General features: G+C 43.2%; 1 protein-coding gene across 1 annotated transcript in view; it reads left to right on the top strand.

The window, feature by feature from the left end:
- Positions 1 to 24,504, top strand: part of mmp24 (matrix metallopeptidase 24) — a gene marked incomplete at both ends in the record, with an annotated part of 184,028 nt that overhangs the window by 50,412 nt on the left and 109,112 nt on the right. The gene's annotated exons all lie outside the window — the stretch shown is intronic.

Here is a 24,504-nt window from a genome sequence, read left to right as displayed (position 1 = left end):
TCGAGAAGTTTGGCATCAAGTTTTGGTTAGCCGCGGACACCAAGTACATGCTGAATAGATTTCCATACCTGGGGAAAGATGCATCTCAGCCAGCGGGTGAGCGAGAGTGTGAGAATGTGGTGATGATAGTGATGGAGCCTTTCCTGAGCAATGAATAAGGCGAGACGGCAACTTTCGCCCTCTGTGCAGAAAGTAACCCTCGCAATTTAAATATGAAAGCCAAGAAAGAACTTCTGCATTCTCAGCACCATGCATCCCATGGTGGCCATCGGCAAAGACACAAAAAGAAAACCAGACACAGGTATGCATCTGCCAATTATCTATACTGTAGGCTACATGTAATGTGCGCATCTATTGTACCGAATGTTGTTATTTTCTACTTTAGGAAAATAATACTAACAGTTTTCCTCCTGAGACCCCGCCCATTGACTTGTGTCCTCTGTACTGGACATTTCGTTCAAATGCATCTCCTTTTACTCTTTTGAGCTACTCTATCAATTCCTGTATTCCTGCTGTATTGTAAAGAGGACATCCTGGGCTTTCCAGTGATATGTCATGTGGTTGGGATTCTGGGAACCGCCTCTTCCTTTTCCTCCAAAATGTCCGGCATACCAGCAAGCACATTTATGGAAAGAGGAGAGGTAAGTCAAATATTGTTTATCTGTAGTTTGTTTTGCTATGATAATCATATACACTCACCGGCCACTTTATTAGGTACACCTGTTCAACTGCTCGGTAACGCAAATATCTAATCAGCCAATCACATGACAGCAACTCAATGCATTTAGGTATGTAGACATGGTCAAGATGACCTGCTGAAGTTCAAACCAAGCATCAGAATGGGGAAGAAAGGTGATTTAAGTGACTTTGAACGTGGCATGGTTGTTGGTGCCAGACGGGCTGGTCTGAGTACTTCAGAAACTGCTGATCTACTGGGATTTTTACGCGCAACCATCTCTAGGGTTTACAGAGAATGGTCCGAAAAAGAGAAAATATCCAGTGAGCGGCAGTTCTCTGGGCGAAAATGCCTTGTTGATGCCAGAGGTCAGAGGAGAATGGCCAGACTGGTTCAAGATGATAGAAAGGCAACAATAACTCAAATTACCACTCGTTACAACCAAGGTATGCAGAAGACCATCTCTGAACGTACAACACGTCGAACCTTGAAGCAGATGGGCTACAAAAGGGGGTCCAACCCAGTACTAGCAAGGTGTACCTAATAAAGTGTATGTATAAAGTATGTATAAAGAGTGTATGTTCTTGTTTATTAACATGTCTGGAATTATATATTTAGTTCTGATAGCAGTTAAATTATTTGTGTTTTGAAATAATAGCCCTATTATGAATGTCAATTATAGTGGACATCAAGACCATCTTAATGTACTTAATGAGTCAACATTGTTGTAGGAGACAGAACTGAAGCAGAGAGGATTCTTTACCAGATAGTTAATTCAGAGTTGGAGCTGTCAGATGATGAGAGAGATGAGGATGAGTTTGAACATGGGATAGAAGAAGATGGTGAACAAGAAGAGGAAGACGATGCAGGAAGCTCAGATAAGCAGACAGATACAGACAGAGACAGACAGTGATGAGCAGGAAAGACATCGTCCTCTGTGGGCCAGGAGTAGCACGTATGTTTTATTTAGTTCAAGGATAATATATTCAGTTCCAGTAATTAGTCACTATTGATATTCATGATAACAAAATACAATAAATTATATTTTTACGGTAAATTCCATGTAATGTAACACCAATAATGCAGACATATTGCTATGTATTAGTGATATTTATCAGTGATCCTTGAGGTTTGAAGATTTGTCATGAAATATACAGTATGTATATAGATTTGTGTAGATTTGTATTATTCCCTTTCATTTATTGGTGTTTTTTCCTTCATGATAGATTCACACCTGTGCTACCTGGGCTTCCTGACTGTCAAGATGACCCTACAACCTATGCAAACTGGAGTCCAATTCAGTACTTTTCCCAGTACATTGACAACAAAGTCTTTGAAGATTTGGCAGCATTCAGAAATGAAAGAGAGCTGTAAACTAGAGGAGTGTCTCTGAATACTACTCCGCAAGAAATTAAGATATTTTTGGGCATATCAGTCCACATGGCCTGCCTTGGCTATCCCAGATTTAAAATGTTTTGGGCCAAAAAAACAAAACTGCCAGTTATAAGCAGCAAAATGGCAAGGGATAGGTTCTTCAAGCTGAGAAGCTCACTTAAGATTGTTGATGACCTGGATGTAACAGAGGAAACAAAGGAGGCAGACATTGTTTGGAGAGTCAGGCCACTACTTGACCGCATGAGGCAAGGCTGTCTCAGCCTTCCAAAGTCTGAGAAGGTCTGCATTGATGAGCAAATCATCCCTTTCACAGGCCGCTGTCCAGTCAGGCAATATGTTCCAGGCAAGCCAAACCCTACTGGCCAAAAGGTCTTTGTCCTTGCTTCTCCAAATGGTCTGATGCTGGATTTCGAAGTGTACCAAGGGAAGAATACATTCAAGGGCCAAAGATTGGGCGTTGGAGCAGCAGCAGTCCTACGCATGGTTGAATCTGTTCCCACAGGAAGTCACCTATTCTTCGACTGATACTTCACAACAATCGAGCTCATGGATGCATTCCTGGCAAAGGGCCTTCCAGCAACTGGAACCATAATGAAGAACCGAGTCCCAAAGCCGTGTCAGCTGCCAGGAGACAAGCAATTGCGAAAAGAGGGGAGAGGAGCATCAGTGTCGGTGGTCAGAAAGAGTCCTGAGCTGGCAATCACAAAATGGTTCGACAACAAACCAGTGCTGATGGCTTCCACTGTACATGGTAAAGATCCTGAAGATATCTGCACCAGATTGGCCAAAATTGAAGTCCATGTCCATGTGAGAAGACCAGCAGTGATCAGACAGTACAATGACAACATGGGTGGCGTGGATCTATGTGACCGCATGCTGAGCTTTTATCGCATGCCAAACAGGACCAAGAAATGGACGTCGCCTGTGATTACTCACTTCTTTGATGTTGCCATCACAAACTCCTGGATCCAATACAAGTCTGACAGCAAAGGGCTTAACCGACCAGTGAAGAACACCCAACAGTACCTGGACTTCAAATTGCACCTGGCTGAAGAGCTGTTGGATAGGCCAGAACAAACAAAATAAACACACTCAAAGTTCGAGGTACGGACACACACCACAGACGCAGACACATACACACACACACACACACACACACACACACACACACACACACACACACACACACACACACCTGCTTGTGTTTTATACAAGAGTATGTTATACAGTCATATTCTCTCTGAACAAAGCGTTCAGTTTTAATAGAAGATATACTACCGTCCTTGCAACCAAGAAGCAAGTGAAACAATCCAGAATGATAAATAATTTAGTTTTTTAATCAAGTTGAATGTATTCTTGGTTTAATATCAGTCTACAGCCATAATCTGTTAAATGTTTTATCTTCTAAGTTTGGCTGTCTTTTCACACTTAAATGGTCCTGTGGTCCACTACAGTGGACATTATGTAAAATAAAAAAATTAATAAAAAAAAGTCTAAATTGTAAGATGTTTTTTTAACCCTAAATAGATAGGAAATCACGCAAAAAAAGAAATTGGAAGACACTTTTTTTCCTTGGTTCCCAGGAGGATACTATTTAATTCCATAGTTTGGTGTGGATGTGCTCAACCAGATGTCCAGATTGTACTCAGTGAAAGGAGGAACTCGCCGCTGGCCAGTTGCTGTGTTTTACAACATGCTCGACCTTGCTTGTATCAACGCACACATTTTGTTCAAGCAATGCATGAACAAGGACATAAGCAGGAGGGAGTTCATGTTTTGTCTGGCACACAAGCTGTATGAGGGCCCCCACTTGTTCCAACTCATCAACCCCAGCCCGGCGCACTCCAGCCCGCAAAGATGCACATGGAACAAAACCTGAGACTCATGTGGAATGTGCAACCGACTTGTCTGTGAATCTTGCACAAAGAAACGTCCAAAGCTTTGTTTTGAATGTTGAATGTAGGAGCAGAAAAGCAGACGGATTTGGCTGTAGACTTAAAGGCACATTGAAAGAAGAAGCGATTTTGTATCCACTTTAATTTTTTTAACTTTAAAGGAACAATTCACCGTTATTGTATCAGAGAAACTATGTTGCTTAATATACTACGTTAAATGGTCTGGCAAGTCAGTTGCCTGATTGCCTTGTAATTATGATATTAGGGAACACCAAAAAGGTATGAGAAATGTACATTGTTGTAAGCGGAGCTCAAACAAGCACACACAGGAGCTGAATCAAAATGTGTAGCCAACAGATCATGAATGTCACACATATCAAGAACTGTCCAAGGCCACAGCAATGATATGACACCTATATCAAAGTTATTCATTTGTAGCCAACTATAATACATTATGTGACAGACAGGGGCGAAAAAGAACAGTCAAATACAGTTAGGCAACTACTAATGACTGGTTGAATATGGGCAGTAAAACAGTGAAAATATGATCTGTTTACAGACTAGCAGTTGTGAGTTTTATATGTAAGGCTATAGCCTACAGAATAATATAAATAAAAGCATGTCAACATATCTTACTTTCACTGATCACAGTAGATGAGAAGGGCTGATCTGCTATACTCTCTACACCGTCATTCTTGCCTCACCTGCCTGCTCCCATTATCCCTTGATGCCTTTGTCAGATTTATTCTCGTCATTGCACATGGCTCGTCATTGTTGTTCTCTAAGAGCATGCCCCCTATACACTCAGTGGCAATGTTTCAGCTCAACCTCATAATTTGGACGGAGGGCCTGGGAGAAATTGGTGGATAGACAAAGTATTTTTTTGTGTTGGCGGCACTTTTTGCAGCATGCATTTCATTCAGGAATACGTGCAATAAAATGTAAAGCTATTTGTGACTCTTGAAGATGTGTATCTTTCCATATTCAGTCTGGCGCAGCCAAGGCCTATATGAATAATACTGCGCATCTCATGGTCTGCTGTCATGCTGCCCTCCCAACACTACTCTCTCTCCTCTGAATCCTTTGTTTAGTAAACTTGTGGATACTGATCCTTTTATGTTTCACGATTGCTTTATCATTTGTGTTTTTATCTTTATGTAAAGTGTGTTGTGACCCTGTGTTAAATGCACTTTTAAACTGATCAGTTGCCTATACAGTAGTTCACACCTCCCCCCAACACACTCGTAGATCACTGCACATTAACCATTTGAAACAGACTCCCTTTGAAGAGAGAGGTCATTTTGTCGGTAGAAATTGGGCTACTTTAGAATATCCTCCATTGTGCAGTTTTGATTATTTTTGGTGGTCAGTAATGTGGGGCACATTACCCATAATTATCTGTATAAAACATTCTGTTTTGTCATAATGAAATTAAGTGTTACGCAACATTCCATGGTGTCTCTAATCTCCATACAGTGCTTGTCGAGTCCATGGCATATACGCATCCACTATGTCCCGTGTCACCTCAACTCCTAAAGAAATGTTTATTGGAGTCATTGGGGTTCCTCTTAAGTAGGCCTAATGCTAGAATAAAGCAAGGTTGATACTGAATTAAACAGGCGATGTGATACTACGACTTGGGCTACAAATATAGTCGGCCTCATCTGCCTTGCACAAACTGAGCTCTCATCATGACTCCCATGTCACTCAAATCAGTATAGGCTACCTCGCTCAAACTATGCGCCTCTCATTCTCATGACTTGTTTTGATCCACCGTGCATAATGGACTTTTTCTGTGAGACTGTGTGATGGAGGGGGATAGACACCTGTTCTTTCGTGCAGGAGTTCAACAAATGAAAAAACAATCATGAACACATGAAATATGCACTATTTGCCATAATTGCGCTGGGTCCATAAAGCCTACTGCTGAAATACGCAGAATGAACTAAGAAACATCATATTGCTATGAGTTAATTAATATGCAATTTCTGGCATTCTGCCTGCCCGATGGTAGGGGAAACACTGCCACATACAGTGCCATGCATAAGTTATGGGACAGTGAAGCATTTTTTTCTTCTTTTGGCTCAAAAATCCAAAAGTTTGGATTTGAGGTTAAAGTAGAGATTCTCAGCTTTTAGTTTATGGTATTTGTGTACGTATTTAATAATGGTTATAAGGTTTCACCATTTAGAAATGACAACACTTTTAATACATAGTCCCCCTATTTCAGGGCACCAAAAGTAATAGAACAGATTCATATAATGTCCAAATTAAACACTCATGTTTAGTATTTGGTTGACATTCCTTTGTATGCAGTAACTGCCTGGAGTCTGCGACCCATTGATCCAACCAGACATTAGGTATCTTGTCTGATGATGCTTTGCCAGGCCTCTAGTGCAGCCATCTTCAGTTGTTGTTTGTTTTGAGGTCTTTTTGCCTAAAATGTTCAATCATCAGAAAATGCATGTTCAATTGGATTTAAATCTCAAGATTGACTTGGCTAGCCAAGAAGATTCCACTTTTTGGCCCTCCCTAGTTGTTATGGAAGTATGATTTGGGTTATTGTCTACTGTATGATGAAGCACCATCCAATGAATTTGGAGGCATTTGCTTGTACACGAGCAGACAATATGTTTCTGTACACTTCAGAATACATTCTGCTGCTGCAGTCAGCAGTTACATCATCAATTAAGGCAAGTTAGACAGTTCTAGTGGCAGCTATACATGCCCAAACCCTAACACACCCTCCACCATGTTCCACAGATGAGGTGTTATGCTGTAAATCTTGGGCAGACCCTTTTTTCTCAGAACTTTCCACTTGCAATCACTCTGGTACATGATAATATTAGTCATTTTTAGGATAACTAGTGGTTTGCACCTTGCAGTGAAGCCTGTAGTTGTTTGATTTCAAACAAGTATAGAGAAAGATGCTTCACTGTCCCATTACGTAGGCAAGGCACTATATGCTGCATTGCACATTGTCCCAATGCAAATAGAAGGGAAGCCCGACTGGCCATTAGGTTGGGCACTATTTCATACTTGTTTGTGTATGAAACAGTCCACTGAAGTATACATGACTGGTTCCTCAGCCGCAATCACACATTGTTGACTGATCTGAAGTGGACTACAGCTTCTCCTACACTATTGGGACACCCTTCAAAATGGCGATACAATCATTTTTGGGGGGTATTTCCTCAAGTTCACAGGATACTACAGAAAGTCAAGGACTATCCTAAAATCGCAAAGCATCTGAACTGCTGATTACCTTCCACTCCGGAAGGAAATAAAAAATTCCCAAGTTCTTCTCATATGTGGAGCAACTTTTCAATGACAAATGTGAGAACACCTTCAAAACCTTCTCATCAAGAAGCTTACCACTTCCAGCTTCCATTTCAAGCTTACCAGCCATAGTGTTTGCAGACCCCAAGGTGCTGTACAGTACCCTACATCTTGCATACGCACACCAGTTTGCATGGGTTTGTACAGCTCTATACCAAGTGTCAGAAGGTCAAATGAGAGTCATCACTTATGCCAGTAGAGGGCTGTCCCACTATGAAAGGTACCCCACTCACAGGCTAGAGTTTCTAGCCCTCAAGTGGGAAGTTACAAACAAATTCTTTGACTACCTATACGGAGTTGAGTTTATCATGACTGACAACAACCCATTAACTGACATCTGCCAAGAAGATGTTTGGAAACCCAAGAATGTTTTTCTAGTTTTAGGTACCAATTTCAGTTCAACAAATGCTTTCTGTAGGACAATAAATGCAGACTGTAGCTCAGAAAGAGCCTGGTCAATCGTGGGGCAATAGCCTATACAGTAGGTCAGAGTTTAAAAGGTTGTGCAACGATGTCACCGGGGTACCATGACAGCAGTAGGAAGTCAGCTCGACTATTTGACATGTTTTATTTCAAGTAATTCACCTTGGTATAACAACCACCAGAAGGCACCGTTGAGCAAATCTAATAAATATGTTTACAATATGTTATAGACCCCTTTCAGTGTTTACAAACATGTGGGCTGTAAACTAAATTTAAAACTTTTCTGACAGCAAACTCCACATGTATGTCAGGGTACAGTACAATCCTAGAAATATTGTCATGGTTCCATGACTGTGAAGCATCAGAGAATGTGCAATACAGTTCTATAATACTCTGACGGAATTACCTGCTTTTATTTCACACATTCAAAACATGAGTGTACTGTACAGTAGATGTTTCCTCCTGGTCCCTCGATTCCATCTCTCCTATAGGCAATAGGCTGTAATAGGCAACAGGCTTAAACAAATAGTAGTGCTTATTTTGCAGTGTAGCCTTTCATTCACTTTTAAAACTTTGTTTTATTTGAAAGCAGTCTAAGTATTTCAGGGCTGTTTTGGGATTAACGGGAGAGTGATAGTGGGCAATTTGTATCAAATACATTTGAATAGAGGCACAATTGTGGACAATGGCTTTGTAAATTAGTGGGTAGGGCCGTGTGTGACATTCCAAATATTAACACATATTAAATACATTTGAATAGAATTAGTGGGTATGGCCATGTGCAACATTCCAAACATTCATCAAATACATCTGAATAGAGGTACAAATTACTGTATCAAAGTATCACAATCCGTAAATGGCTTTATTCAGGCGGAGCAACTGATATTGGTGATATATTGAATGATAAAGATATGTTTACACAACAGCACACCATGAGAATGAAAGTATCTGGAGACAAACATAGCAAGCTTTATAGGATACTGCTTTTTATTTATAGGATCTATTTTAGCTGTGATAAAATATTATTATTTGATATTTCAGACATGTGCTAGTAGGCCTACACGTAACATGGCTCTCTGTGACCAGTCGCTAATATATCTGAAAAACGAGCTTTGAAAACAAATCTTCTAACCTGCACAGTTTTACACACACAGGGATGATGGGGAAAGCGAAATAATGAAGAATATTATTATTTGATATTTGAGATATGTGCTAGTAGGCCTACACGTAACATGGCTCTCTGTGACCAGTCGCTAATATATCTGAAAAACGAGCTTTGAAAACAAATCTTCTAACCTGCACAGTTTTACACACACAGGGATGATGGGGAAAGCGAAATAATGAAGAATATTCAATTACACTACATAGCCAAAAATATGTGGACACCCCTTCTAATTAGTGGGTTCACTATTTCAGCCACACCCATTGCTAACAGGTGCATAAAAGCAAGCATACAGCTATGCAATCTCCATAGACAAACATGTGACGTGGCACTGTCATGGGATGCCACCTATGCCACCCAAGTCAGTTCGTCAAATTTCTGGCCTGCTAGAGCTTCCCCGGTCAACTGTAAGTGCTGTTATTGTGAAGAGAAAACGTCTAGGAGCAACAACGGCTCAGCTGTGAAGTGTACACAAGTGAAGGCCACACAAGCTCACAGAACGGGACCGCTGAGTGCTGAAGTGCGTAGTATACAAGATATCGTCTGTCTTCGGTTGCAACACTCATTACCGAGTCTTTCCGTTCCTTGATCCTGTTTGTAATATTACTATTCTGCAGTGACACTTATGCATACCCCTTCACATAAAGTGTTACATGATCTTTCATGTGCATTGGCCTTAACATTGGTCTAACAGTGGTAGTGGTCCAACGTTGGTCTAACAGTGGTAGTAGTCCAGTAGCAGTCTAACGTTGACCTAACAGTGGTCCAGTAGCGGTGTCCTAACAGTGGCCCAGTAGCGGTGTCCTAACGGTGGCCCAGTAGCGGTGTCCTAACGGTGGCCCAGTAGCGGTGTCCTAACTGTGGCCCAGTAGCAGTGTTCTAACAGTGGCCCAGTAGCGGTGTCCTAACAGTGGCCCAGTAGCGGTGTCCTAACAGTGGCCCAGTAGCGGTGTCCTAACGGTGGCCCAGTAGCGGTGTCCTAACGGTGACCCAGTAGCGGTGTCCTAACAGTGGCCCAGTAGCGGTGTCCTAACGGTGGCCCAGTAGCGGTGTCCTAACAGTGGCCCAGTAGCGGTGTCCTAACGGTGGCCCAGTAGCGGTGTCCTAACGGTGGCCCAGTAGCGGTGTCCTAACAGTGGTCCAGTAGTGGTGTACCATGTGTCCACCAGGGCAGTGTTACTGTTGGCTCAGCTCCTGCTGTGCTTATTATCGAGGGCGTCTCTGGCATGTCACAGTTTCCCCACCTAAGCATGACCTGCCCTCAGCCAGGAAACACTGAATAAATGCAGCAGGGCGTGTGTGTTTGTGCTTGCGTGCGTGCGTGCGTGCGTGTGTTTGCATGCCTGCGTGTGTGTGTGTGTGTGTGTGTATTGCGCACCAGTAGGCATGGCCTCTTGTAAATGACTCATATGTTCTCCCTGTAGCGGCCCTGTGTGCTTGCCTAACCAGACAGCAATCTGTCACCCACCACTGTAGGAGCCAGACAACATCTCTGTCATCCAGCACCACGGTTCTATTCTACAACTCTACAGGACCACAACCATAACATGTCTCCCCCAATGGTACAGTTCCACAGGACCACAACCAGGGATGCAGTGGTATATAAATGGTGGCTTAACACTGGGAAAAAAAAACATTTATGATGTAAAAGGTAGGTAAACACTATTCACAATTTTAAAAAATGTGTAAATTTCATCATCTACTACATCCCTTCCCCCAGTACCTCAGAACCACTTTAACCTAACTTTAAGTACTTCACTGTCATCACTGAAGACTTCATTGAAACTTCAAATGGACCCATCACACCAGCACAGTGATCAAGACTGCACCCCAGCACCTGGTCAGGCGGCTAAAAATTTTTGCTATGGCCCAAATCAGATCTTCTCCAACTTCTACAGATGCACCATCGAGAGCATCTTGTCCGGGTGCATCACTGCCTGGTATGACAGCTGTACAGCCCTCGACCGCAAGGCTGTGCAGAGGGTGAGGAAGATGGCTTAGAGGGGGTAATATACCAGCCATTTAGCACATCTACACCAGGTGGAGTCTGAGGAAGGCCCAGAAGATCACCATGGACCTCAGCCACCCCAGCCACGGTCTGTTCTCTGAGACAGTATCTGGTGCGTCCGGTCTAAATACATTTGAACAGCTAACCCTTGCTGCCCACCTCCACTACTGATGCTAACCAGCACAATTTGCACTTTGCACATCAACCATATACACATATATGTACACACACTCTCTCTCTCCTATCACACACACACACACACACACACACACACACACACACACACACACACACACACACACAAACTTTCACACACAGTTACACTCACTACCATCACTGCTGCCATTCTCACTTTATTTTATTGCCTTATTTACACGTATGCCTATGACACTATTGTGTTATTATTGTACTTGTATTGTTACGTCCTGATATTTGCACTGCTGAGTGGAAGCTTGCAATGTCCACATGAATAAGATGTCAGGCTAGCTGCAAAGGTCTCTGCAACTGGTTTGAAAGCAATGTAACGTGTACAACTCCTGGTCAGCCTCCTCTATTAGCAGCTGTCCATTCCTTCAATGAAATAACCCCCATGCACATGCATGTACACCCACCACCCACCATGCACATGCATTGTGTGGAGTGTCAGTGTTAAGCCACGCTACCCGTCGCCATTACAGAGCCAAGAAAACAATAGCAAATAAACAGATACAACAAAACAGTGGTCTACAATTGGCTATAGAGATTGGGAGCTGAGTTTGAGATGGCAGAGTTTGAGTTGGTACTGTAGCTCCTCTGTGAGATTTGTTCAGTTTTTGCTCTGACACAAGTCTGAGTTTGAGTGGTTGCTGTATGGTGGTTGCCATGGTTACCCTGTGCTTGCATGTGATCTGAACCAGAATTCTGAATCCAAATCTACAACATCAACCAGTGTGTTTATGAATATTGCAGTCAGCAGCTCAGCGTCAGTCAACAACCCGCTTTCCTTCCTTCTTTCACGTGTACTTTCACATCACTTGTTATGGGGAAGGGTTCTAGTTCCAATCACAAATCCTTTCGACAATATTCATCAATTGTAGACCCACTTATTGTATGATAACGGCAAAACAATTTACAATCAGATAAACCAAAGCATCAAACATTCTCTTTCAGATTTAAGAACCACACACACTACAAGTGCCTTGTGAATACAAACAGTTGTTGAAACACAGGCTGCTAAACTACAGCAGGGTGTTAATGATTGATGTACAATATATCATTTCATGTCCTATTGTTAATGTTGTTGCCTGGAGTTGAGGTAGAAATGTTCTCTCTCTAAGGTAGAGGTTTAGGAAGAAATGTTCTCTCTCTAAGGTAGAGGTTTAGGTAGAAATGTTCTCTCTCTAAGGTAGAGGTTTAGGAAGAAATGTTCTCTCTCTAAGGTAGAGGTTTAGGTAGAAATGTTCTCTCTCTAAGGTAGAGGTTTAGGTAGAAATGTTCCCTCTCTAAGGTAGAGGTTTAGGTAGAAATGTTCCCTCTCTAAGGTAGAGGTTTAGGAAGAAATGTTCTCTCTCTAAGGTAGAGGTTTAGGAAGAAATGTTCTCTCTCTAAGGTAGAGGTTTAGGTAGAAATGTTCTCTCTCTAAGGTAGAGGTTTAGGTAGAAATGTTCCCTCTCTAAGGTAGAGGTTTAGGTAGAAATGTTACCTCTATAAGGTAGGCTAGATATACTCCATGAGGGTATGTTGCAGATGGAACATATGGTACACATTGGAGACAGCAGCATGTGACAGGGCAGGGTTAGATCATCCGTTTTTACAAGAGCCTTGTAACTTCTCTTACGTCAGTGGTGTTAGGTGTAACATTAGAGAGCTGAAGTGGAGTGTTACCATAACCTCTTTAGTCTGTCATACATGTTGTTTCAGCCTCGAGTTACGCTGACAGTGTATCCCTTTCCACCTTCTACAACCCTCATCCCAGTCTCATTTGCTCCTTCTCTTCTTCTGCACTTCTAATCTCTACAGTATATCCTCCTCCACCCACCTCTCCGTCCACCCAATGAGTCTAATCACCTCTCCTTCCACTCTAAGAGTCTAACAACCTCTCCTTCCACTCTAAGAGTCTAACAACCTTTCCTTCCACTCTAAGAGTCTAATCACCTCTCCTTCCATCCAATGAGTCTATCCACCTCTCCTTCCATCCTATGAGTCTGATCATCTCTCCTTCTAACCTATGAGTCCTCCCACCTCTCCTTCCACTCTAAGAGTCTAATCACCTCTCCTTCCACTCTAAGAGTCTGATCACCTCTCCTTCCATCCAATGAGTCTATCCACCTCTCCTTCCATCCTATGAGTCTGATCATCTCTCCTTCTAACCTATGAGTCTGATCATCTCTCCTTCCATCCTATGAGTCTGATCATCTCTCCTTCTAACCTATGAGTCTGATCATCTCTCCTTCCATCCTATGAGTCTGATCATCTCTCCTTCTAACCTATGAGTCTGATCACCTCTCCTTCCACTCTAAGAGTCTAACAACCTCTCCTCCCACCCTATGAATCTATCTACCTCTCCTTTTCTACATCCTGTATCCTCCTCCACCTTCCTGTCCCAGTCTCACCAATACTCCTCCTCTCCTTGTCTGATAAAGAAACTTCCTCCACCTCCTCTCGTTCTCATCTACTCCCCCACTACCTCCTCTCCATCTCACCTATTCCTTCTCCAGGATCCCATTCTCCTCCACCCTTTTCTTTTCTGACAGTCTATCTTCCTCCTCCTCCTTTTTAACTCAGTCTCACCTATTTTTCTGAAGGGTGTTGTCTCTAAGGATAAACAACAGATACACTTATTGGACATCAACAGATATATGACTGGTCATCAGTTGATGTGCCACCATCAACCTGCAAGTCACTTGGATGAAACCCTTTATGACATCCTTACCACTTGCCACTACACCATACACACAGAAGTATTCAGTCTCACTGAACTGATCTACTGTAATGTAAATGAATGCTGTATTTAATCCACAACTGTAGGGCTCTGCTGAACAATGGTGTGCAGCACTAAAACCATGTGCAAAGATCGTTTTGGTAATTTGGTGTCACCGCGAAGTGCGTCTGCTCCGACTAACACAAACTTAGCACCAATATAGTCGGGCAGTAAATGGGAGTGTCGTGGACTTGTCAAGGGGGGTTGGCAAATTCAAACACCGATTCCACCTTCAATAATTACCAATAGGCAAAAATAGGCACTTATTTGATCATAACGGGTACAGCAGTTGTTGCCTGTCAGGCCTATGTAAGTCCACCGCCCACACAGCATGATTGGCCACACTAATCATTGGAACTGTGTGCTGTTAACTGCGTGTTAACATGTTCAAACATTGATACCAAAATGTATTTCTTTTTACGTTGAATCTTATCCACTATTGCCAGCAACTCTAATTAGCCTCCAATAGGCTACTGAAATAATAACCATACACTCATGTCCATCTTCATGTCATATACAATTATCCCCACCTGACCTGTCCGCCACCTCTCCCTCTTTCTCTCCACCTCTACTGTAACTGAACAAAATTACCAATGTCACGCCCGTGTCTACTAAAACGTGTGGTGCGCAGCAGACTGGTGCTCACAGTCTGTCACTGCTGTTTTAATGGCTTGATTAATGCATTCTTCACAGCTGGGTTGGTCTCCAATAAAGCACTTTATCAAGACATTAATGGACTTAATGCCATATGGCTGAGAGAGATGATAAAACACTAACGGTTTATAATGTGTCTTTGAGGAGTGACAGAGCCCCCTCTCTGTGTTTTGGTGTACGTGTGACCTGTGTTTTCTTTGCCTGACGTCCAATTGGATGCCAGCAGGCATGGCAACCAGAATGAGGGAGCACACCCCACCCACCACCCACCCCCCCCCTCTCTCTCTCTCACACACACACACAAACACCCATTCTGAAGAGTTCCTGAGCAGGATGGCCGCTCCGCTCCACCATGGCAGCCTTTATTTATGGCTGCTTTCTTTTGCTGAGGTTTCTCACAGGAACAGGAGCAGACTAGGAATCCAACGTTTCCTCTCCATACACACAAAGAAACTCAGAGGGAAGGGGCTGTCTGTTTTCAGAGAAAAAGGCTTTAGATTGAGTCATCAAGCAAAGTTTTGAACTAAGCCATAGCTCATGAGAGGATTTAGGTAAAATGTTATCAATATCCTATTCCTCTGCAATACTTTCACTGTAAAAACTCAACCAATTGACCAAAATATAGTGAATGGTTTGATGACATTTCTTTTGCCTGTCATATTTCTTTATCCTAATATATTTAGTTTTTCATTTGACTAATGATTAGTCATTGAACAAAACTATTTGTGACAATAGCAGTTTCTCATGCAAAGATAACTCAAAAGCTTGTTTAGGCCTCCAGAAAAGTTCACTTTTTATCTTTTTTCCTTTTGTTATTGACCAAAAGCAACTATCACTGCTCCTAAACTGAGATCAGGTCTCCCTATTGACGGTTTCAGTGTTTAAGCATTCTTCTTGCTTCTTGAACAGTCTGTAACACCACCAACAGCAGTCTGGAACACCGCTGAACAGCAGTCTGTAACACCACCAACAACAGTCTGTAACACCACCGAACACGAGTGTGTAACACCACTGAACACTAGTGTGTAACACCACTGAACAGTAGTGTGTAACACCACCAAACAGCATTGTGTAACACCACCACCAACAGTTTGTAACACCACAAACAGCAGTCTGTAACACCACTGAACAGCAGTCTGTAACACTACCAACAATAGTCTGTAACACCACCAATAGCAGTCTGTAACACCACCAACAATAGTCTGTAACACCACCAACAGCAGTCTGTAACACCAGCTAACAGCAGTCTGTAACACCAACAACAACAGTCTGTAACACCACCAACAACAGTCTTTAACACCACAGCGGTAGAATCTCACAAAAGTGTGAAGGGAAGCCCAACTGGCTGCAGCACTAATCTCCAAAACAGAGACGCCCTTGAACGAAGCCCAAGACGTAGCAATTCCTCCAGTGGAATGCGCCCAAAGAGGGCTGCAGGCCTTTAGAACTGTAAGCTTCTGTTACAGCCTCCACTATCCAGTGGGAAAGGCACTGTTTGGATAGCGCCATATCCCATGCAGGTTTGGCGAAACACACAAAGAGATAATCACATCGCCAGCAAATCCCTGCGCAAAGGAAGGCACCAAGGTTGTGCATATAGGTCTCCCAGGCCAATGTGGGGCAATCAGGAAGCGGATAAACCGCGTGTCCTTTCTCTGTCCAGAGCGGGAGAAATGAGGCTGACAGGAAGGAATGCGTAAAGGAGTGCGTCTGGCCACTGATAAATCCACTCCTGAATTCAGTCTGTCTTTAACATTTGTTGCTCTGAGAGACAACAAATGGTCGCTGCTCCAAAGCAGTAATTCCTATGCTACAGTCAGGAGCTGCTTGGAGCATGTCCATCCTTGGCAATTGACATATGCCTCTGTGGACATGTTGTCCGACCTGACTAGGACATGATGTCCTTGTAGGAATGGACAAAAGTGCCTAAGGGCTAGCTTGAGAATGTTGACTATGAGTCGTGCTCATAGTCTGACCATATTCTGCTCACTGAACGTCCTTTGTCCCCAAAAGGACTTGAACGTCCTTTGGGGACTCTTCAACGCTGTCATGCTGAGATAGACACATGTCTGTGCCGATGCAGAGAGGGATCCAGGCGGAATGCTATGACCCATCATTTACATTTACATTTACATTTACATTTATGGCATTTAGCAGACGCCTTTATCCAAAGCGACTTACAACAAATACATTTGTTTAAGTAAGTGAATCATCTATCCATCAGTCATCATAAGATAAAGTAATCAATGCTCAGACCAGGGGCCATTGGCAGTCACAATGCTGGAAGGAGAGAAACTTGTACAGGGGCGTAGTGGGGGTGAAGAGGTCGTTAGATGTCATTAAGATGTAGCCTGAAGAGATGGGTCTTCAATCTACGGTGGAAGATTGGTAGTGACTCTGCAGTCATGACAGCAGTAGGAAGCTCATTCCACCAGCGGGGCGCCAGGACAGTGAAAAGCTGTGACCGAGTAGTGCGGCTGCTGCATCCACGTAGAGGCTGTGGTGCCAGGCGGCCAGCCGAGGTGGATGAGCGGAGTGATCTGGCAGGGGTTTGGGGGCTGACCATTGCTTGCAAGTAGGGAGGGGCTGTTCCCTTTGCCGCCCGGTTTGCTTGAATCTGATGTGAGCTGCTACCGGGAGCCAGTGAAGGGTGCGGAGGAGGGGAGTGACATGGGAGAATTTGGGGAGATTGAATACCAGACTGGCGGCAGCGTTCTGGATGAGCTGCAGAGGCCTGAGGGTGGAGGCGGGGAGTCCGGCCAAGCGTGTGTTGCAGTAGTCATTGAAAATCTTGCATGAATAGACCCCCCCCCACCCCCCCAACCCCCCACCTTCTTTGGGAACCAGGAAATATCGACTATAGAAGACAACCACATGGACCACTCCCTTGTCCAACAGAGATTGTATTTCTGTGCTGAGGATTCGGTGATATACTTGCACAGTAGTACTATATCAGCAAAACGAGGAGGAAGACCCACAAATTGCAGTAAAACCCAGAAGGGACTGCGCACACACCACTGCTCTGAATGGAACGCTTGGGTCCCCTCCTGAAAAAAGGGTCCCTGTCCCCAATGATGGGGTTGCACATACAGCCTTTGGTGGCTGCGGTGCCCTGGGGATCCTGTAGTGTGAAGATGGGGGGGGGGACCCTTCATGGTCACCATCTGTACAGCATGAGGCATGTAAGGCTTTGTGGTTGACTTGAGAGGCCATGTGATACACCTCCTCCTTCTTCTTGGATTCAACTCTGGTCTGCATATCAACCACGATCCATCAAGGCTATGCTACCTCTCCTTCTTAGACTGTTTAGCTTTGTCAAGCCAGAGAGCCCTCTGACTGACGACAGCCAGCACCATCACTCTGCCTGTAGCCTCATCAGAACACTTGAGGGTCCTGGTCGCGTGGTCAGCAAGGGAGTCAAACAGCTCCTTAGCCTGCTCAGCTCGGCAGACAGAGTGGAGGGCTGTAGCATTGATGAAGCAAACTGCCTGCGCAGAGGCTTTGTTGATCCTCTCATAGGTGGCTGCGTTAAAGAGCTCAGGCTTCAGTGCAGGAGGATGGAGGAGGAGGCAGTCGTCACCTTGGGGTCGAGGTACTCATCTAATGACGCCTCCACTGCGGGAGAGAGTTCCAGTTCACTGCCATCACATCAGCCAGGTAGCTGTAGCCTAGCAGATGATGCCGGAGGTGAGGGGCTTATCCCACGTAGACCAAAACAGGGATAAGCAGTCTGGGAAGACAGGCATGCACATACGTCCGGATGGGGCTTCACCCGCTGAGGTGAGACGATCCAGCCTAGTCCTCTGTGTGGGTAGATGGGAGCCCAGGAAGCTCAACATCGCTGCATGCCTGATTGCTTCCAAGAAAACAAAGTCAGATACAGACTCCTCACCACAGAAGGCTCTTCTCCAAGAGCCTCGTCCATCTCTCCCTTGGAGAAGTAATTGTTGAATGCACACCGAGAAAGGCCGCTCTCATCACTCTCATAATGAGAAAGGACTCAGGCTCCCACAGACCGGTGTCCCCCTGCGCTACATAGTACGTCTGCACTTAGAAGGACAACCTGGGCACAGATTATTCTTCTTCACTCAACGTTTTCCTGATGCCTTTGGTTGACAGGAAGGAATGGCTTTGTCAATAGTGTACCATAGATATGCTAGCTCTCTCCGAATGCACGCAAACGAGCCAGTGGTAAGACTGTCATCGCACTTGACACACAAGTTGAACCTGAAATAACTACAAGAAAAATTAGCCAGGTAGTGGTTTATAGTAATTACCTAATTACCTAGTCAATCACTCTGTTGTTGTAGTGTGGTGAAGCTAGCGAGCCAGGCTAATAACAATGAAGTGGGGAGCAGACTAACTATTGTTTACTTGGTGCAGTAAAATAAGTCTTTCACTTAGTGTAGTAAAAGAGGGGAGCACATCGATGGTGATGTACACAATTAAAGCTCACCCACCAACAAGCAACAAAACTCATGTGGTGAAGAGAGGGGAGACATGAATTTTGCCACCCTTCTTGAGATCCCTTCCCCTGATGGGCCAAAATGACCACACTGTGATCTCTCACTTTGACGTTTAGAGGCCCTTGGAATGTGTGAATACTGAAGTGTCTTTTGACTGCTACTGATAAGATGATGTCTGATTGGAAGACAGGTATAAAACAGAATGTTTTGGAAAATAGCTCTCTCTTTGTTTTCTCGTCAGTGGTCCCAGCTGTTGTCTGTGAGACAGTAAACAGACCACATGGTCTTGCGCCTTTTGAGTGTTCCCCTTGCATTTGTGCTTTCATGTTAATAAGCTCAAATGAAATGTTTTAATGCAAATACAGACCTAGGCAGCTCCTCGCCTCAATGTTGGTTGATGCGCTACCTGTCTCTTGTTTTATATACAATAAAAAATAATCAAGAATTTATTTTCATATTACATGATATGGTGATGGTTCTTTATGGGCAACAATTCCAAGTGTCCAAGTGTCGAAACATCCAAGTATTCATTTGTATCAGCAGGGATGTCGGCTATGAACACGTTTGATTCACCTTGACTCATTTATCATCTAGCCTAGTTGCTGAAGAGGGCTTTAACCGTTTGGAGTTTTAATTCGGGCTGGTTCTGGTTCACCATTACAAATGTTTTTTATAGTTTGTTGAATACAGACAGTATAGCCTATTACACGTCTGAGTGTCTGGTTGCAGGTATGGAGCCACTACAACTCCCACAAGTCACAGTGCACTTATCCACACATGATAATCACCCTCCATCCCACTTATCTGGAACTAATGAACAATATTTGGATAATGCTCAGTAAGGTCCTCATGCTAGAGGCATGTTGTAATGCCAGCCTGGTTTCCTCAGAGCATAAACAAGAGGGTGTCAGAGTAAAAGACTAACATGTCACTCTTAATGAGGGTGACATGCTCCTTCCCGACTCACCGACATGGGGGAGAAACTCCATACTCCGAAGGAAAGTTCTCACCTAGCATAAACAAGGTGTTGGAGAGCGACGCAGAGACAACTAAAACATTACCTCACCCTAGTCCCTACTGTGAAAACATCCCCACTTTAAAGTTCCACGTTTCTTTTGGTCCTGTTACATGGCTTTAGTGAAGGGGGTTTATGGACTATTTTTCTCAATCTTTCATGCAGAATTACAGTACATATTTTGTGATTTTTGGACTACGGGCAGGCCAAATGCTTGGATACCTTTGAACAATCTGTGTAGTCAATGATGCATGACAGTGCTTACTCTGTGGTTTGGGAGCTGTGAAAAGAGGTCCTTAACCACCATTCGTATTCTCCTCCACCCCTGCCAGGTGCCTGTCAAGTTAGGGAGATCTCATCTGTTTAATTTGCATATTAGCATAAATCTTGACAAAGACCAGTTAGATCTGTTAGTCCCCAGTTGAAACTGTGTATTTGTCCACAACAAACAGGATGACTACCACCAGACTGGTTGTGGGATGACTGGTTGTGTTGCTTGGGATGATGCTTAGGTTGACTGGTAGTGGTACTGGTGCTTGGTTTGACTGGTTGTGGTACTTGGGTTGGGTAGTGGTACTATACTGGTACTTGGGTACTTGGGTACTAGTGGTACTATACTGGTACTTGGGCTTTCTGTGTAAATCTGGAGCTGAATCACAATGTGAACAAGAAAGAGGTGGTGACTGTGTGGCCTCAGAGGTCCCAGAGCATGTGACAAAGTGTCATTATTTAATCACACAATGCAACAATGGACAGCGCCACAGTGCTGAAATTGCATAAGGCCTGTACAACAGCAATTCAGTCCTAAATGCACCACAGTAGGCTTGAAACTAATTAAGTAAAGTAGATTACCTTTGGCCATTTACTTTACTATACTTTATTCAATGTAGTTTTACAGGGACAATGCAGATTAATAAACATTACTGTAAATGTGCCAGTCTTAGCCAATTAGCTAATTTACAACTGCAGTCCCTGGGCAGGTGTTTATAAACATTTCAACCAGTTCAAACAAACATAAAGCACATAAAAGGCAGACAAGAAAGACACAACAATTATAGAAAACAAGAATACACAATGTACTAGCGCATGACAATGTACACTTCAGTCAAGACACTCACATCAGTTTAACCATTTATTGCATGAACATTTTAATTTAATGGTGTAATTCGATGGCTCCACTCTGTAGAGCTCCCTGCCTGGAGTTAAACAACCACAACATACAAGTATACAATATGGCGTAGTGCCCATGTAGGTAGGCTACATACAGAGCAACTGAGCAGGTGGAGGCTGGGGATGGGACGACCACACTAAACCTACTCTCAAAGCCAGTGCAATGGTGTCACAACTATAAAACGTTACGGAGGAGTGTAATTTCAGATGTGCATGATGAATCTGTGAATTTTAACAAATATTTGAAGTTAGAAATGTGATTCTTTCAGTATAGCGCCACCATCTGGCCAATTTATGGCATTTACATTTTACATTTATGGCATTTAGCAATTGATTTGAGTTTGCTTTGGTATTATTTTTTCAATGGCACTCTCTCTCTCTCTCTCTCTCTGTATGTATGTATGTATGTATGTATGTATGTATGTATGTATGTATGTATCTACCTACCAACCTACCTCTCTTCCTCCGTGTGTGTGTGTGTGTGTGTGTGTGTGTGTGTCTGTCTGTCTGTCTGTCTGTCTGTCTGTCTGTCTGTCTGTCTGAGTGTGTTTTTCTGTGTCTATCTGTATTTCTGTCTTAACCATGACATCCTATGTATGTATGTATGTATGTATGTATGTATGTATGTATGTATGTATGTATGTATCTATCTATCTATCTATCTATCTATCTATCTATCTATCTATCTATCTATCTATCTATCTAAACGTTTCCACTACCATAATAACACAACTTGATTTATAAAATATACCCATATGGCAGGAATGAGGCTCAAAAATTTCTGAATATATACTTCCTACATTGCCACCTATAGGCCAGTGGTTGTCATTTCTGTACAGACAGATTGGCCTCTGACAGAGTCAATGTTTGAGATACAGTGCATTTGGAAAGTATTCAGACCCCTTAACTTTTTCCACATTTTGTTATGTTACAGCTTTATTCTAAAATGGATTCAAATGTTTTTTTTCATCAATCTACACACAATACCCCATAATGACAAAGTAAAAACTGGTTTTTAGAAATGTTTGTTAATTTATTAAAAAATAAAAAACTGAAATATCACATTTACATAAGTATTCAGACTCAAAATTGGGCTCAGGTGCATCCTGTTTCCATTGATCATCCTTGAGATGTTTCTACGACTTCATTGGAGTCCACCTGTGGTAAATTCAATTGATTGGACATGATTTGGAACGGCACACACCTGTCTATATAAGGTCCCACAGTTGCATGTCAGAGCAAAAACCAGGCCATGAGGTCAAAGCAATTGTCCGTAGACAGGATTGTGTCGAGGCACAGATCTGGGGAAGTGTACAAAAAAAAATTCTGCAGTATTGAAGGTCCCCAAGAACACAGTAGCCTCCATCATTCTTAAATGGAAGTTTGGAACCACCAAGACTCTTCCTAGAGCTGGCTGCCCGGCCAAACTGAGCAATAGTGGGAGAAGGGCCATCGTCAGGGAGGTGACCAAGAACCCAATGGTTAATCTGACAGAGCTCCAGAGTTCCTCTGTGGAGATGGGAGAACATTCCAGAAGGACAACCATCTCTGTAGCACTCCACCAATCAGGCCTTTATGGTACAGTGGCCAGACAGAAGCCACTCCTCAGTAAAAAGCACATGACAGCTCCCTTGGAGTTTGCCAAAAGGCACCTAAAGGACTCTCAGACCATGAGAAACAAGATTATCTGGTCTGATGAAACCAAGATTGAACTCTTTGGCCTGAATGCCAAGCGTCACGTCTGGAGGAAACCAGGCACCGCTCATCACCTGGCCAATACCATCCCTATGGTGAAGCATGGTGGTGGCAGCATCATGTTGTGGGGATGTTTTTCAGTGGCAGGGACTTGGAGACTAGTCAGGATCGAGGGAAAGATGAACAGAGCAGAGATCCTTGATGAAGTCCTGAGCACTCTGGAGCAGGTTCTCAGACAGGGGCGAAGGTTCACCTTCCAATAGGACAACTACCCTAAGCACACAGCCAAGACAACGCAGGAGTGGCTTCGGGACAAGTCTCTGAATGTCCTTGAGTGGCCCAACCGGAGCCCGGACTTGAACCCAATCGAACATCTCTGGAGAGACCTGAAAATAGCTGTGCAGCGACGCTCCCCATCCAACCTAACATAACTTGAGAGGATCTGCAGAGAAGAATGGGAGAAACTCCCCAAATACAGGTGTGCCAAGCTTGTAGCGTCATACCCAAGAAGACTTGAGGCTGAATTCGCTGCCAAAGGTGCTTCAACAAAGTATTGAGTAAAGGGTGATATTTCAGTTTTTTATTTTTAATAAATTAGCCAACATTTCTAAAAACCTGTTTTGGTTTTGTCATTATGGGGTATAGTGTGTAGATTGATGAGGGAATTTTTTTGGGGGGGATTTTCTGCATGTGAGAGAGCAATAGGAGAGTTAGGACGAGAGAGTGTGTTAGATACAGACAGGGGAGAGAGTGAGAGAGGAAGGAGAGAGTGTGTAAGATACAGACAAGAGAGAGAGAGAGAAAATGGAGTGTGAGAGACCAACAGGAGAATTAGGACAGAGAGTGTGTAGGCATATATAAGGCATAACGTGGCTTGGATACAGCTATATTTATTATTAGTAGTATTGCATCTGTGTATGACATGTATGACGTGCTATATAAATAAAGTTTTGGATCTGTACAGTACACTGGGTTCATATCATAACTTAAAGCTGAACGGTGAGCGGAAGGCACATCAAAACATTATAATTGTATTAGCCTGATTTCCTTTTTAGAAATATGCAAGATCTGTGTATTTGAGATGTGCCAAACACATCTTAATAAATTATTTCACCAAAATCTTGGCATAAGGTCAACAAGCTGAATCTTGCTCCATGTACTGTTTGTCCTGATTATAGAATAAATACTTGAACTAATCCCAAAAATGTTTATCCCTTGGTGGATTTCTAGGCCGTATTTCATAATGATTTTACAAAAAATCTTCTTGATGATAATGGAACAGATAAGGGAAACAGTTATCCGTCTTGTGTCCTGGTGTCAAGATTTCTGTGATGTTTTACATGTGCATACATTCCATTCCTTACACTGACGTAAGTGAAATATGATCATAATATTGATATATGTGAACAATTTACACACAGCAGGAGTCTCTCTTATGCTCATTGGAGCGGAGGAGCCAACTGAGCAGCAATGGCAAAAACGATCTATTGAAAATAAAAAATCTGAATCATCAGTATCCATCTGGTAAACATACAAATGTCAATGCTTGCCTTGCCAGCAGTCGTTAACACATCTAGCATATGAGGACAACTGGCAGATAGTTCTACCGTAGCTACATAAGGCGGAATGTTTCAAGGCAAACTGTTG

The sequence above is a fragment of the Argentina silus genome, assembly GCF_951799395.1.
Source record: "Argentina silus genome assembly, chromosome: 4".
Taxonomy (NCBI): Eukaryota; Metazoa; Chordata; class Actinopteri; order Argentiniformes; family Argentinidae; genus Argentina; species Argentina silus.
The sequence above is the reverse complement of the archived record's forward strand: the minus strand, read 5'-3'. Positions and strand labels throughout refer to the sequence as shown.